Source organism: Equus przewalskii, unplaced genomic scaffold, assembly GCF_037783145.1.
Source record: "Equus przewalskii isolate Varuska unplaced genomic scaffold, EquPr2 ChrUn-12, whole genome shotgun sequence".
Taxonomy (NCBI): domain Eukaryota; kingdom Metazoa; phylum Chordata; class Mammalia; order Perissodactyla; family Equidae; genus Equus; species Equus przewalskii.
The window spans coordinates 2681-14789 of record NW_027228749.1 but is presented as its reverse complement, the minus strand read 5'-3'; positions in this window follow the sequence as shown (position 1 = coordinate 14789).

Here is a 12109-nt window from a genome sequence, read left to right as displayed (position 1 = left end):
TAGTCTCGTTTGAAACCTGTGCGTCGGGCGATTCCGAAGGTGGAAGTGCAGCCGAATGATCTCGCCCCGGACCCGCTTTAGAAGCCAGCACCCCCGGAGTCTCCCAGGGCCGCGACCCTCTCGGGCCCGAGCCGAGGGGGCCCCAAGGAAACCCGAACGCCCCTTGGGCTCTGGGGGTGGCTCTGCCCGTCGCTTCGCCTTCACCCGACTGCCCTTCATCACCCGCCCTCCCCAGGCCCGGGACGGATGCGCGGGCTGGAAAGTGGGCGAAGGACACACAGAGGTCAGAGAATGAGCGTTTGCCCACCCTTCCGGGAGGCCTTCGGGGTCGGTCACAGTATTTTAAATTTGTGTGTCCCTAATGAGTTATGACGTCCTTTCTTAGGCCTTTTGGCCATAAAGAAATCTTCTTTAGTGAAGAGACCCTGTTCAAGTGTTTTGTCCACTTTTAATTGGCTTGACTTTTTCTGTGTTACTTTTTACATAAACCTTGTATGGTATTAGAACAGATTTAGATTTACAGAAAAGTTGAGAAGATCATACAGAGAATTTCCATACACCTCACATCCTGTTTCCCCTACTCACAGCTTACATTAGAACGGTACATTTGTCATAAAGAATGAATGAATACATTATTATTAACTAAAGCCCACGTTTTATTCAGATTTCCTTAGTGTTTACCTAATGTCCTTTTTGTGTTCCAGGATCCCATCCAGGGTATCCCACTACATTTAGTTAGTTATCATGTCTCCCGATGACGCTCATCTTGAGACTGTCAGAGTTTCTCAGACTTTCCTTGTTACTGATGACCTCGAAAATTCTCAGGAGTACTGGTCAGGTATTTTGTAGAGTGTCCCTCAATTGGAATTTGCCTGATGTTTTCCTCATGATTAGACTGGAGTTTTGGGTTTGGGGAGGCAGAATGCCATTCTCACCCCTTTGTACTGTGGGTATGTACTATCAACATGACTTAATCACTGTTGATGTTAACTTTGATTACCTGGTTGAGGTAGTGTTTCTCAGGTTTCTCTCCTCTAAAGTTACTCTTTATTCCATGTCCGTACTGTCTCTTGGGAAGGAAGTCACTATGAGTTGCCCACAGTTAAGGAGGGTAGAGTATCTACATAAATTGTTTGAGATACTTCTGCATGGGACATTTGCGTATTTTCCTTTGTTATTTATTTATGTATCTACCTATTTCTATCAGTATGGACTTGTGGCTATTTATTTTACACTTTGGGGTTACCATCCAATACTATTTTATTTAATTCATTGCCCAAATTGTTCCAGTTTCAGCCATCATGAGCTTTTTCAGTTGGCTTCTGTGTCCCTTCTGTGTCCCATCACTGTGGAGTTTTTCTTTGGTTGATTGGTTTTGGTTTTTCTCTTTAGGAGTTTACACTTTCTGGTACGGCAAGATGCTCCAGGCTCATCTTGGATATTTCCTGCCCCAGAGTTAGAATCAGCCACTTCTCCAAAGAGCCTGGATTCCTTTTATTGATGGCTTGACTTTTTATTGCTGGTATCTAAAAGGTTTTATATTCAGAATTTGAGTCATTTGTAAGATAAATATATTGCAAATAATTTCTCCCAGTCTGGCTTGCCTTTTCACTTTCTTATCATGATTTTTCGTGAGCATATGTATTTTTTTACTTTTATGAAATCCAGCTTACCTATATATTTTTCTTCTTTTATCGTTAAGGCCTTGTGTTCTCTGAGAAATCTCTCTTACCCCAGGATCATGAATATATTATCCTCCACTTAATTCTGGAAGCTTTAGATATTTAACTTCCACTTTTAAATCTATGGCTCATCTCAGATTCATCTCCGGAACACAGCAGGCTTGAGAATACTAAACACTAGAGAATCATAGTCTACCCGCCAACAATATGACCTCCCAGAACCCTGCTTTGTGTTTTTTATGTAAAAACATTCACAATATTTTCCTGCTCTGCTCTGGTGCTTCCCTCCCTGGTCCCTGTCTCCCCACCAACCCCTGGGCTGGAGAACAAGTGGAAGCATTGGTATATGGAATCCAGTGGCTTTCCTTCCTAACTGCCATCCAGGAGTCAAGAAGCTCCAACTCTGCCGCTACCACTACCTCTCACACCTACCAAACTGGTGACTACAAACTAGAACGTGACTGCCAACCAAAAGTGTCTCTGAACACTCATGGCTCCATAACCTTATTTTCCCCCAGCAACAGCAGTGGGGAAGTGTCCTCTGCTCACTTCTGCCAGCTCTCTTGTGTGCATCTCATTTCTATCCAGAACCCAACCTGCAAGGGAATCTGAGAAGTATAACTTTTACTTTTCCAACCCCTTCAACTAGGAGGAGGATGGAATGGATTTTGAGTGAGCCAACCCACACTTAAAGTTATTTTTAATCCCCCTACAAGAGCCCTGTATATTTTTCAAAGACATCCCCTTTTTTAAATATGCAGAGAGAAGAAGGGGTAGAAGAACATATACTAAACTCCTTAGAGTGTGCGCTCCTGGAAGTGGAAAAGGGAATGGGGGTTGGATAAACAGAGAAAATAACAAAAGACAGTAAGGGCCTTGCTCAGAGCAGCCACCATAGTGTGTTCTGAACTAAGGTGCATAATCATCATCATCCTTTGCACCTGGGATCTAAGAAAATAGATTAACTGATCAGTGAGATGGAATTACAAAAACATTGCAGACAAACAGACAATTTACCCGAGCAGACCGGTCTAATTAACAAAGGCGGGAAGAAAGTTCAAAACAACGTGGACGGACATTGAGAGTATTATGCTAAAGGCAATAAACCAGACAGAGAAAGACAAACACCGTATGATTTCACCCATATGTGGAAGATAAACAAACACGCTGGTAAGGAGAACCGATTGGTGGTTACTAGAGGGGAAAAGGGTGGAGAGAGGGTGAAAGGGGTAAAGGGGCGCATGTGTATGGTGACAGATAAAAACTAGACTATTGATGGTGAGAACGATGCAGTCTGTACAGAAGCTGAAATATAATAATGCACACCTGAAATTTACACAATGTTATAAGCCAATATGACCCCAACAAAATAATTAAATTATAAAATTAAAAAAGTAAATTCCAGCTATAGCAGTTTATTAGGCAGAAAAGTGTTAAATAGTAAGAGCAGTACAAATCTACACCAGGCTAATTGTAAACAAAAGAATGAAAGAGTGGAAACGTGAATATCAGACAAAGGTAAACAGCAAAAGAAAGCTTTAAAGCAGAGGAGTAAAATCCTGCATTTACCTCGAATCTAATCTAATTGTTTTCCCCTGAACCAGCCTCCTTGGGTAGCTGCAGAGGGTGTGGTGAGGGGAAGAAATCTTGGAGTGAAATTTTCATTTACTCACTCTTGTATAGGTCTCTGAGAGGCCTAAGAATTTAAAAGCAAGATTCAATCCTTGGCCTTTTCCAGGGACTCAAAGGAGGCTTAGGAGGAGAGAGATTCAATTATCACCCAGATCTTCCGGAGTAACTCAGACACATCCCCACTAGTCCAGCCTCCTGAACTGTCGCTGGGTCTTGGATGCCTGTTTGGGGGAAAAGAACTGGTGTTCCTGGCAAGGTTGAGAGGAAAGGGCTTGGGAGACACAGGCAATGAGAGGGCAAAGAGAATGTGTCAGCAGGTGAGGAAACGAACTTTCCATCAGTCCATGCCAGATATGGACCAGAGACAAGAAAATGAATGAATTTCTGAAGCTTTTCTGCAGAGATCCTTCATCCACTTGTAAAGAGCCACTTTGAACTTAGGTTTTTTCAAATCCATTATTTGCCAAAACTTTATAGTGTTGCCTGACATAAATTTCCTATGGGAGTCTTTGCTCTGGGTGGCTTTTTTGCTTGTTGACTATGTCTTCCAAAAAGAACACTGAGAAAAATCTATTTTGGTACTGCTTTTTCCAAGTCCTTCCAGTGTCTTTTTCTAATTTGAGCTGGTTGCCAAGCTGTTGGGAAGCGTTGGTGTTTCAACGGTAGTCCTCTCGCTTCCCATGTGGAAGACTCAGATTCAATTCTTGGCACAATGCAGTGTGCACAATATCTTCCTTTGAACGCTCTCTTGCTCAGGCAAGTTAGGTGATTTCAATGTTCTGACCTCCAGGAGCAGCCCTGACATTAATGGGGGGCAATAGGAACTCAAACCCCTCAGGTTATTTCCAAGTAGAAGACATCAGGGAATTTGTGTGAACAGGCACTTTGAAGAGACGACGTCTTTGAAGCCCCAGCTGTGTCTGATGGGTCCCTGAGATTTTGTTCAGTGTTACTTTGTTCCCTCTCCTGGTGGATCCCTGGAATCCAAAAGAGTCATCTGGTTGCTGATCCGTGTGCTGGATTTTGGACAGACCGCTGAGCCACATCTCACTGTGGAGTGGGGATCAAGAAATGAAATTCCTGAAAGGAGAGAAGCCACAAGGCCTGGCAGACACCCCTGTGGAGAGGGAGGAGTGAGGGGCCCGGGGAAGGGAGCGACTTGTGGGGAGGAATCAACAGGGAGATGAGGGGAACTTTGTAGACCGGCCTCAGGCCTTCCTGTCGAGTTAAGCCTCAGGCTTTGCTGGTCTGGGTAAAATTAATGAAGACGCCCAAGTGGAGAGCAGCACATACAAGAAAACCACTTTTATCACCCCTGTTTGTCTTATACTTCACCAGGGAAATCTTCTGTTTAGGGGATCATTTTTATGCTTCAGGGTAAGCAGCACTTGGGGGAGGCCGTGACAATCCTTAGCTCTGGAGGTTTGGAGGAGAAGACTCTGGAAAATGAAAGCCCAGGCATCATCTGGTCTCACTATACTGTTTTCATCAAGTAATTTCTGCAGCCAAGCTTATGTGGGTCCCAGGTATCAAATGGCAGCTGCCACATTGGTGGGTTGAGTAGGTACCGCTGCTAATTTCTTCCTCAAACAGACGACAAATGATGGACCCAGAGCCATTGGAGGGAGATGCAAGAGCAGAACTTAAAATGCTCTTCTCCATGTTGTCCTCTCTCTGCCACCTCTGAGCATCAACCTTCTGTACACACTAGTTCAAAATAGCCTTCAATCTCTACAGAGGTTTATAGTTTTTCATAATTCCTGTAAGTCATGTTCTTCTTCCTTCTATAATTCTTCCAGGGTGGATTTTGGGGAGCTGGTCAGCAGCCCAGACTAGTTCAGCATCCTGGGTCATTTGTCTGCTTTTGGTATTAAGGTAAAGTTTGCCTCACAGAATAATCAAGGAGTGTTCTCTTGGCTTCTATATCCTGGAAGAGATTGCAGAGAATCGGTATCATTTCTTCCTTAAATGTTTGGTAGAATTCACTAGAGAAACCATCTAAGTCTGGTGCTTTGTTTCAGAAGGTTATTAGTTGTTGATCCAACTTATTTAATAGATATAGGGTTATTTAGATGATCAGTTTTTCCTTGTGTGAATTGTGATAAATTGTGTCTTTCCAGGATTTGGTCCATTTCATCTAAGTTATCAAATTGGTGAGCAGACAGTTGTTCATATTATTCCTTTATTATTGTTTACTGTCCATGGGATCAGTACTGAGGTCTTTCTCTCATTTCTGCTGTCAGTAATTTGTGTCTTCTTTCTTTATTTCTCGCCTAGCCTGGCTAGAGTTCAATCAATTTTATTGGTCATTTGAAAGAACTAGCTTTTAGTTTCATTAGTTTTTCTCTATCAATTTCCTGTTTTCAATTTTGTTGATTTCTGCTCTTGGTTTTATTATTTTTTTCTATGCTTACTTTGGATTTAATTTGTACTATTTCCTTTTTTCTCCCCTGAGTTTTCTAAAGCGGAAGCTTAGATTATTGACATTAGACCTTTCTCCTTTGCTAACATATGCATTCAATGCCATGAATTTCCCTCTATGCATTACTTTTACTGCATCCCACACATTTTTATAAGTTGCACCTTCATTTTCACTGAGCTCAAAATAATTGATTTCTCTTGAGACTTTTTCTTTGACCCATTGTCATGAGAATTTCTTCTTTATAAAATATCTCTGTTTTCTTCCTCTCTTATTTTCTTATCATGCAACACAAGATGTATTGACTTTTTATCATAGTATTTAAGTTTTGCTAACTTTCTATCACACTGTTTAAGTTATAGGATATCAAGAAGATGAGTAATATCACCCAGGAACTATTCATCCTTTTCTGGGAAAAATAGTTCGTGCATTTCAGTTGTATGCAGGATACTTGTATCATGTTAGGCAGAAGTATGACCTTCTTATTGTCTTTATTTGGACATTAAGTATGGTGTTAGGAGATGCGTATGGGTGTCAGATTGACAAGGGGTAGACTTGTGATGGTTACTTCCGTGTGTCAACTTGACTGGGCCATGGTGCCCAGATATTTGCTCAAACATTTTTCTGGATGTTCCTCTGAACGTATTTTTTGGATGAGATTAACATTTAAATGAGGGAACTTTGGGTGAAGCAGGTTGCCCTCCATAATGTGAGTAGGCATCATCAAATCAGCTGAAGGTCTGAATAGAACAAAAAGACTGACCTCCCCTAGTAAGAGGGAATTCTCCAGCACATTGCCTTCAGACTTGATCTGCACCATCAGCCGTCCTGACTCTGCAGCCTGCTAGCCTCCGTGGCATGTTTTGGACTTCCCAGCCTCCACAATTGTATAAGTCAGTTCTTTATTACGTAGATAGATAGATAGGCCCAATTGGATCTGTTTCTCTGGAGAATCCTAAGACTCTTTCTTTTTTCCTTCCTTCCTTCCATGCTTCCTTCCTTCCTTCCTTCCTTCCATTCTTCCTTCGATCCTTCCTTCCTTCCTTCCTTCCTTTCTTCCTTCACTTTCTGGTATTCTCATTTCATGTATGTTACACTTTTTTTTTTTTTTTTTTTTTAAAGATTGGCACCTGGGCTAACAACTGTTGCTGTTACACTTTTTAATTGACCCACAGTTCTTGGATAGTCTGTTCTATATTTTTCATTCATTTTTTCTCCTTTCTTTTCGTTTTGGGGAGTTTCTATTGATGTCTCTTCAAGGTCGTTGATTCTCTCTTTCTCCATATCCACACTACTGATTAGCCCATCAAAGGCATTCTTCTTTTCTGTTTCTGATTTCTATCATTTCCTTTTGACTCTTTCTTAGAGTTTTCATCTCTCTGCTCACATTGCCCATCTGTTCTTTTATGTTTTCCACTTTTTCCCTCAGAGCTTGTATCATATTCAGCATAGTTATTTTCAATTCTTGGTCTGATAATTCCAAGTTTCTGTCATATCTGAGTCTGGTTCTCATGCTTGCCTTGACTCCTCATACTGGGTTTTGTTTTCTTTGCATTTTAGCATGCCCCTCAAGTTTTTTGTTGAAAACTAGACGTGATGTATTGGGTAAAAGGAACTGAGTTATATAGATCTTCAGTGTGAGGTATTATGTTTATCCAGCTAGGAGTTAGGCTGTGTACTGTCTGCTGTAGCTGTAGGTGTCAGAGACAAAAATTTCCTCTAGCGTCCTTGTTTTTGCCTTCCTGGTTGTTTTGGGTTTTTCTAGAGACTGCTTTAATAGAGTCTGAGTCTTGTCATTCTTTACACTGCAGTCCCCTGTTACTATACAGGAGCCCTAGTGATATGGTGGTAAGGTGTTAGAGAGGGGAAGTGTGCTGTAGTCCTATATGAGGTCTCGATCTTTTAGTGGGCCTATGCCCTTAGACTGTGACCTTCACAAGTGCTTCTCAGCTTTTTTCCCCCTTATGTCAAATGGAATGGCTAGGAGGGACTGGAACTGGGTATTTCCTTTCCTCCACATTGGTTAGGCTCTGGCAAACTACTTTTCCTTGAGGGCAGCCTTTTAAGAAGGACAGAATGCACTGGGCATATTTGTAAATGGTTACTTTTCCCCTCCCCCTCCAGAAGCATGAGGGAATTGTTCTCTGATCCTCACTCTGACAATCTGTTGAGACTCCTGGAGATAACACTCCCAAAAGTTTGGGAGCCTCCATAAGCTGGGCCTCCAGGAGTTTTTTCCTCCCAAGCCAGTCCCACTCAGCTCCAGCAAGCAGTCAATTCCCCTTTAAGTGTCAATACCTTAAATGCTGCTGGCTCTAGTGATATGGTTTCTGATCCAGGCACTTTGTGATTCTCTGTATTTCCCTGTCTCTCCAGTTTTGTGGGTGTTTTCTTGCCCTGTGACCTCAGTTCTCTGATGGAACTAAGAAGAGTTGTTGATTGTCAGTTTGTTCAGCTCTTTTCTTGTTGTGAGGGTGGTAATGATGAGTTTTAAGCTCTTTACACTTCTGTTTGGAATTCCTAGATCGTTTGTATTTTCCAAACTGGCAAAAAGTATCACATGAATCCTCAGTTTTATTTTAACGTTTTTCGAGACCCCTCACACGGAGTTCTCCATCCTGCTCACGTCTCTAATTCTTCTTTAGGCTAACTGCATACCTGTCATCCTGAGGCTTCCTTTCCCTCTTCTATTATTTTGAATCTCCTGTTTCTTAGACGTCGTGTCTTCCTTTTTCTTGGTTTTTGCTCTCATTTTACTCTAAGTAGACATCTGTAATACACCCTCACAAATTTGAAAGTTTTGCTCTTGGTAAAACTGTAACTTACAAATTTTTTCTCCTAGCACTAATGTTATCAAGTATTTCAATGACATTCTGAGACCTGACCTTTTTTATTGAGACTTTTTTTCACTAGAGGCTGTTAGGATCATTTCTTCACGCCTGGAGTTCTGACACTCATATCTGATGTATCTTACTATGGCTCCTTTCTCTTCCTTTGGTTGGGCACACCATCAGCCTTTCAGTGAGAGACTGTATGTCTTTAAGTTGCAGGATGTTTTTTCATCACGACTACTGGATAGTTTCCTCTCCTTTGTTTTCTCAGCAGGTGAGAGTAATCGCTTCCATTCATAGTGGTGTATTACACCCTCTTCACGGGAGACCATGTCTTTTTCACAAGACACACTCATTTGCTGTCCTATAGAGATTATTACCAGATACCAAATTGTAAAACATGCACACAGAGTAACCCCCAAAAGTCTGAATGGACGCGAAAGGAGGGATTCTCACAGAGGAGCTCATTTTCACCCTCACTCCATAATTTTCCGAGGGTTATTTCCAGAAACGTTGACCAATCCCCATACCCTGCTAAAAGAAAGGGAAGTGTCATATTTTCTTTTGGACAATAAGTCTTGGGATTCTTTTTCTCTCACTCTCTTGAGTCCTTGGAACTTGCTGCAATCAGTACACTTGAGCACACAGGAGAAAGTGGAGTATCTTTCCTACCTTTCGAGAGATGTGGAAGAGGTTTTTTTAGTGGAGGTTTTGAGGTACCATCTGTCAGTGCAAATTGTGCAATGGAATCTATGATATCACTGCTTTCCCCAACTATAAATTAGCCCTTAATGTGCTTGCCTTTAAGGAATAACATCACTAGAGGAGCAGCAAAGCAATGTGGGACTCTTCTGGCACCTGCAGCCCCTGCGTATGCAAGAAAACAAAATACTTACAGATCAAATCACCCAGCGTCTCTAACTCCTAAAATTCAGTTTGGGCGGATATAACCTTTTGGGTTTTATTGATTTGTTGGTGTTTGAAAAACTTATTCTAGGTATGAATCAGTTTTTCTTTTACATGCTACACGTACTTTCTCCGATTTTGTACTTTCCCTGTAATTGGGTGTCCCGTTTTACATGCGCATAGACTCATTCTTAATTTTCATATAGTCAAATATTTTTCCTTAAAAAAAATCTCACCTACAATTTGTTTACAGTCATGTGTCAAATGTTTATTTCAAGCCTATCTCAAGAGCAGAATTTTATACCTAAGCCAATTCAAATATTTCTGTCTTGATAGATAGAAACTATGAAAAGATTCATTGCTAATCATCATTAAGCCAAATAGAGAAGAAGAATGTCTGGGAAAAGACAACAACATTTCTTACGAAAATGCTTCAAGGTTATTTTGTTCCATCCAAAATTAATAATCAGCTGAGCAGGGTTTCCAGATGGAACTCTTAAACTTATTGTACTTTGTCAGCATTTTATCAAGAATGCTGGTGAATTCTCTGAAGAGGTAGATGATCACACCAGATCACAAAAGCTCTTTCCCAGCTCAGATTCAGCACGATTTTCTATCTCAATTTTGCCCTTTAATTGTGTCTAATCTTTAAATATTTTAACTACATATTTAACTTACTTAGTATATATTAACATTTTACTGCAAATGACAACAAACCAAATACTAATCATCTCAAGCCAAGAAAGGGAATTTATTGGTTGTCAGGAGAATCGTCCAAGATGCAGAAGTGATTGAAAGTGACTCCTTGGTGTCCCTTCTGGGAAGTGTTTGGCATTGCTTAGTGCAGAGTTCAGCAAACTTGTTTGTAAGGGCCAGATAGTGAATAGTGCAGGTGTGTGGGCCAAGAGGCAAAATCAAGGATACTATGTAAGTCTTCATATAACAAGAAAGAAAACATATTTCCAAATAGTTTTTAATTACAAAATTCAAAATTAACCCTAAAACCTGAGTCTTTTGCATCGAGAACTTGGCACTACCCTGCTGGCCTGGCCTCCCTGGTGCCACTCTCTCTTCACTCCACACAGGCTGATCTCTCCCTGCTTTCTCCAAAAGGGAGCCCCACACGAAAGACCCCGTTCATTGCAGGACAGTGATGCGCTGAGAGGTCCACCAGGTCCACCAGTTCCAGTCCTGGAGTGAGTTGCCTCGTCCCCACAGCACTTCTGACCTGCCCTAGAGACGCGTCTTTGTGAGGCCTCCAAGTGCGGAGGGAAGGTCACCCACTGGGGGGCAACCAAGTTGCCTGGAGGAGGTGGGAGGGGAGACGTCCAGGACAACAAGGGGCCAAGTGCTGAGATGGAGGCATCTCCAACCTCCAAGAAGATTCAGGCAGATGAGGAACGGAGATGTCTGGAGGGAGGGTCCTTTCAAGCAAGGCTCCCGGGGCCCTCAACTTGATTCTTGACTTTCTCCCTACCACTTGCGGCACCTGCAACTTTCCCACCTTACTTGATGCCGACTACACCTTTCCATATGCTCAGGCCAAAAACTCTTAGAGCGTTCCTTGACTGCCATTCTTTTTCTCACACTCTACATCCAATTGGTCAGACATTCCTGTCTTCCTGGACCCTCAGGTGCTGACTCTGATCTGTACAATCTCTTTTTCCTGCTCTCTGAACTTGGGTAACCAATTCTGTGAAAGGCAAAGAGATTAATTCACCTAGATCCCTGGGTTCACTCACACTTTAGGGTTTGACAGTCTTAACCCCAGGATCATTGGGTTGGGCATCCTCTATGCCTTTTCTTTGGCTCAAAGTCTGCCATTCCACGACTATCCTCAAGGACCAAGTAGAGGGCTGGGCAAGATTCACTCCTGCTCCTTCACGAGATTTTAAGCAGTATTCCTAAATCACTGAGAATTTAATTTGTCTGTCCTGGACAAAAAGGTCCATAGGTTTCAGAGCTCTCACTCCATGCACAGAGAAAAGTCTCCGCGAGGATACAGTGAGAAGGCAGCATTCTCCAAATGCCAGAGAGGGCTCACCAGAAACCAATTCTACCAGCACCCTGATCTTGGACTTCCGGACTCCAGAACAGTGAGACAGAAACGTCTGTTGTTTAAGCCACCCAATCTGTGGTGTGTTGTCATGGCAGCCCAAGTATACTAATATACTTGGGCCGTGTCAACCTAATTTCTACATGATAGGAAGTTACAACACCTTTGGGAGGAAGCATTATCAAATTTAAGGGTATGAACTTTGTGGCTTTTGCACTGATATTGCCTCCCGTAGTTACACGTATATTTAAGGCTGGACCTGGGACCACGAGATCAGGCAAAATGAAAAAAATTTGGAAGGCGGGAAAGATGTGAAGTTGGACAATTGCACTCTCTCTGCACCTTCAGAGCTTTGCAACTTTTTCAGTGGAGTCTGCACCTTATGTACCTTCAGGCTCAATCTGAGTACACAATCATTTAAACAACAAAACCAATTTTTCCAATTTTCACCATCACGTGCTTGGAGAAATAAGTATTTCAATTACCCAGTTCCATTTTCATTGAGGCTACTGTTCTGAGGATGATAAAGATGTGGAGTGTCCGTGTAATATTACGTTTCTTTCTCTTTTCTCCATGCCGAGAA